The sequence below is a fragment of the Polypterus senegalus genome, chromosome 2 (assembly GCF_016835505.1).
Source record: "Polypterus senegalus isolate Bchr_013 chromosome 2, ASM1683550v1, whole genome shotgun sequence".
Taxonomy (NCBI): Eukaryota; Metazoa; Chordata; class Cladistia; order Polypteriformes; family Polypteridae; genus Polypterus; species Polypterus senegalus.
Genome location: NC_053155.1, coordinates 242,475,143 through 242,480,552, shown reverse-complemented (window position 1 = coordinate 242,480,552; position 5,410 = coordinate 242,475,143). Strand labels below are relative to the sequence as shown.

At 37.5% G+C, this 5,410-nt stretch overlaps 1 long non-coding RNA gene across 1 annotated transcript; it reads left to right on the top strand.

Moving 5' to 3' along the window:
- Positions 1–331: 331 nt before the first annotated feature.
- Positions 332–1,398, top strand: LOC120524668. Its single transcript, XR_005632813.1, has 3 exons — positions 332–397; positions 684–716; positions 1,354–1,398. It is a non-coding gene; the product is annotated as an uncharacterized LOC120524668 (long non-coding RNA).
- The last annotated feature ends 4,012 nt before the right edge of the window (positions 1,399–5,410 follow it).

Sequence of the window (5,410 nt, the reverse complement as noted above, 5' to 3'; positions counted from 1 at the left end):
ATTCGCCGAAATATTTGTCAATTATATTTCACAGTAAGAATTTACAGCACGACTCAAACGCGGGAACGAAGGTAAATGACGTTAATTGTTGAGTGTCTTTTAATACTGTGTAAGTATACATATTAACATATGTGCATTAAAACGTGTGCATTTATGGGGCGATTTCTACAGAGACCAGAACTGCTTTGGAAAAATACGAACGCCTTAGGGCCGATCTGGAAGAATGTAGCGCAGCGCCTTGATTTAAACTATTCCATGTCTTGGTGGGTTTGCGTAGCTTGTTGTCAATATCTTTATATTTGTTTTTAAGGCTTATTGACTGAAAGGGGCTTTCATGAAAAAGTTAGAGCTTTGCTACAGGATATGCCCTCTACAAGCCAAGGAAGTAAAAGTAAAGGTATATATTTCTGTTTTATTTAAACCTTTTAAGTTCGTATGCATAGCCTCATTTGGCCATTTTAACAACATTGATATTTAAAGTGTAATTTTAGAAACACAACATAGATACTTGACTATCAGTAGTATAATCACTTGCCAGTTGTTGAAAATACTAAAAAAGTTGCATACTTAACATTAACAAAATGCATGGCTTTCTACAGAGACATTATTTTTTCAGCAAGATGTATTGTTCAGAATTTATTTAATGTGTTGGTTTATTGTGCATATCTTGTTTTGTATCACAGATTCACATGTCATTGGAGTAAAGAACCATGATCGTAAGTAACTAGCCTTAATAATACAATTGTAATGTAATTAAAATTTTATAAACTTACCTCACAAAGAATTATCCCATAAGGATGTTAATATGTTTTGCACACTGAGTAAAATACATTTTTGTTAAAAATCTGAATTAGTATGTACAGTTCTGGTATCAAAATGTTTCATGTCATAGGTTTGTGTATTATCAGAAACTTATTTCAGCAAGGATATACTCAGAAGGAGATGCTTAAAGTAATTGAAGTGTTTGGAGGAGGAAAAATATCGTAAGTTAAATATTTTCATAAATTTTTGGATTATATCTTTATACTTTGGAAAAGGTCATTCATAATCATTTTTAATTTCAAATTTCATTGTACCATATGCTATTGTAATTGGTTCACTTAGTGTGTATAGTGTAAAAACATAGTTCAGTATTAAGCATTAATATTTTTCTCAGTCTATAAATTATTTTGGTAGAACAAACATATGCAAATGATTTTTTTATCAAATTTTATCTCAGATAATATATTTCTTAGTGAGTTAACGCAGCAGATGACTACAACATAAAAGTTTGTTCCACCAATTACAAATATTATGCATTGTTTTAAGATTTAAAGAACAGAAGGACATGGTTAATTTTTGTAACATTTTCAGAGATCGCCAACTGAGAAGACTTTTGCACAAAATGAAATTGTTCAGGAGTAATGACCGTCCCAAAAATGAAATTTTTGCTGCAGTTGAGGTACCAGTATTACTGACTCCTTGATTATGGAGGTGATCATTAAGTGAATTAATTAAATCCAAATTATTTTTGTATCTTAGAGTGAATTAAAAAAGTGGCCCCCAATGAAAGGTGTTAGAGCTATGTATAGACGTGTGAGGGACTTCAGAGGAATTCGACCATGCTATCGGTAGCCTGTGTCTAATTCTACAGCATGTTTTTTGACTGCTTGGTTAACAGTAAACACTCATTCCCTTCCTTAAATATGTGTCTTCTAAAATGATTTTTTAAATTTTTTTATTTAGAAATGATGTACATTAAATTATGCGTCAGTTGGATGCAAGGGGACTGCACAGACGACAGCCAGGAAATCGCAAAATTCTGAGATGCCAGTACTCAACAAAGGGCCCCAATTACACTTGGCACATTGATGGCATGTCTTATATTGGCTTTGTTTTACTGTTTTTTTCTAATGTACATGATCCATATGATAAGAATAGAAAGTGCAAAACTGTGAAATCTGAGATTCTTACAAGGTACTTTAAACCCACTGTTTTTAAAGTGGATGCAATGTTATTACTGTGTTTGCAGGGTTCATTTATTGAATTTTGTTTGTTACAGGAAATGATAAATTGCGTTTTTATGGAATCTGGATTCATCTGTGTATTGATGGGTATGTAGAGACAAGCTGAATCGGTATTATTGTGATCAATACTGTTCTGTTAATATTTATATTCTCTATGTATGTTTTTTGTATATTTTCATATCTTTATGTAGATATTCAAGACATGTTATATGGCTACATGCAGGGACCTCCACACGGAATCCACTGGAGTTTTTTTTTTTTGTTTTTTCTGTCCACCCTGGCCATCGGACCTTACTTATTCTATGTTAATTAATGTTGACTTATTTTTATTTTTTATTGTGTCTTCTATTTTTCTATTCTTCATTTTGTAACGCACTTTGAGCTACATTTTTTTTGTATGAAAATGTGCTATATAAATAAATGTTGTTATTGTTGTTGTTTCATTGCTAGATATTTTCTTGATGCTGTGGAAACAGAAAATGGTGAAACGTTTACTTTCGTTTCCAGCTAATTCCTATAATAAATTAGCTTCTTTATCTGTATATTGTTAGAAGATTTTCTTAATATTTTAAGAGCACTTTTCTAGCTGTGTGCTTTAAATTACTGTCTTTTATTTATTTTTGAATTGCTATGGCTATAGGTTGTCCACGCCTTGTGAGAGCAGATAGGGGTTATGAAAATTCTTTAGTTGCCATTATACAGATGTCTTTTAGATACCATCACCATGACAGCTTAGCAGGAATTAACAGTTTCAGATATGGGAAGTCTATACATAATCAAGTAAGTATACAAAAAAATACCAGATTGTTGTATATTTCATTATTGTGACTTTACCTTTAAAGATGAAAGACCTATGTACAGTAGGAAAATGCACATGCTTTCAACAATTACTGCATCATAAAGCCTATCATAAGTAATATGATGTGTGACAATATCCCTTGTGAGTGTTTGTTGACAGGATTTTAAATGACTGAATTTAATATTTTGGGTGAAAAAAATCACCAATATTATTATATTCTGTTTTTATTTCTAAAAGCGAGCAGTGTATTTTAATGGATACCTAAAAAAAATCATGGATATGTTTCTGGCAAAAACATTTTGAGGTATGCAATGTAGATGTAATACATGTCTCTTTGATTAACTAATGATTACATATAGTATTGTTAGCATTTTTTCCCTTAGCACATTTAAGAAATTTTGCCTTTTTGACAGGCAGTGGTGGAAGCTGAAATTTTGGAACTATCCAATCCCATACATATGTATTTATTGTACATTTATTTATTTATATATACACTCACCTAAAGGATTATTATGAACACCATACTAATATGGTGTTTGACCCCCTTTCGCCTTCAGAACTGCCTTAATTCTACGTGGCATTGATTCAACAAGGTGCTGAAAGCTTTCTTTAGAAATGTTGGCCCATATTGATAGGATAGCATCTTGCAGTTGATGGAGATTTGTGGGATGCACATCCAGGGCACAAAGCTCCTGTTCCACCACATCCCAAAGATGCTCTATTGGGTTGAGATCTGGTGACTGTGGGGGCCATTTTAGTACAGTGAACTCATTGTCATGTTCAAGAAACCAATTTGAAATGATTCGAGCTTTGTGACATGGTACATTACCCTGCTGGAAGTAGCCATCAGAGGATGGGTACATGGTGGTCATGAAGGGATGAACATGGTCAGAAACAATGCTCAGGTAGCCTGTGGCATTTAAACGATGCCCAATTGGCACTAAGGGGCCAAAAGTGTGCCAAGAAAACATCCCCCACACCATTACACCACCACCACCACCACCAGCCTGCACAGTGGTAACAAGGCATGATGGATCCATGTTCTCATTCTGTTTACGCCACATTCTGACTCTACCATTTGAATGTCTCAACAGAAATCGAGACTCATCAGACCAGGCAACATTTTTCCAGTCTTCAACTGTCCAATTTTGGTGAGCTTGTGCAAATTGTAGCCTCTTTTTCCTATTTGTAGTGGAGATGAGTGGTACCCAGCGGGGTCTTCTGCTGTTGTAGCCCATCCACCTTAAGGTTGTGCGTGTTGTGGCTTCACAATTGCTTTGCTGCATACCTTGGTTCTAACGAGTGGTTATTTCAGTCAAAGTTGCTCTTCTGTCAGCTTGAATCAGTCGGCCCATTCTCCTCTGACCTCTAGCATCAACAAGGCATTTTCGCCCACAGGACTGCCGCATACTGGATGTTTTTCCCTTTTCACACCATTCTTTGTAAACCGTAGAAATGGTTGTGTGTGAAAATCCCAGTAACTGAGCAGATTGTGAAATACTCAGACCGGCCCGTCTGGCACCAACAACCATGCCACGCTCATAATTGCTTAAATCACTTTTCTTTCCCATTCTGACATTCAGTTTGGAGATCAGGAGATTGTCTTGACTAGGACCACACCCCTAAACGCATTCAAGCAACTGACATGTGATTGGTTGATTAGATAGTTGCATTAATGATAAATTGAACAGGTGTTCCTAATAATCCTTTAGGTGAGTGTATATATATATATATATATATTGTGACAGATTAAGGGCTTCCTCGCACCCTTGTACCCTCAGACCACAAGTCAGACACCAGATAAAAGTCCAATTATTATTTATTATAATAATTATGTGCACAAAGCACGCTCCGATCCACAATTCTCTAATAAACCAACAATTCTCAAATAAACCAATCCTCCAAACTCCCAGACGCTTAGCCACCCTGCCTCCCAACTCAGCTCGTTGTCTGGGAGTTCCCATAGTCCTTTTATACTCCCTGACCCGGAGGTGTTTCTGCCCAACAGTCCACAAGTCTTTATTCCTTCCGGGTCAGGGTAAATAGTCCTTTTCTTCAACCCGGAAGTCCGTCGCTCTTCCTATGATGAACCTCCGGGTCACAGGGCACAAAGAAGCCCTCGGTCCTCCCTGCAGCTCCCTCCTGTGGCCCCCACGGCATCCAGCAGGGCTTTGCATAAAAACCACATTGTCCATGATGCCCTGCTGGTCTTCTGGGGACCTCCATGCTGTAAGGAGGGCTCCACCTGGCGGCTTGGGGGTATTGGCTGGGATGAATGGCCGGCCATATCTTACAGTATTCCCCCAGCGGCGAATCATGATTCGGAGCAGCCAGCCCCGCGAGGGATGTCTTCCACTAGGAGGAGTTGTTCAGGCTCTGGCGAAGTCCAGAAAATTTCTGGGAGAACCTTGGGGGAATATTATATAAAAAAGGATTTCTATTCCACGTCCTCCCAGGACAATTTCGCCATCCATGTCCCGGTCGGCGGCATTTGTAGCACAGCCGCCTTCCTCCAGTGTGTATCCCTCTGCGAGTCTGGAAACAGTCTGGAAACTTCCGCTCCGCCCCTTTGTCCACTGAGGAGGGTTCCACGGTCGCCCCTGAG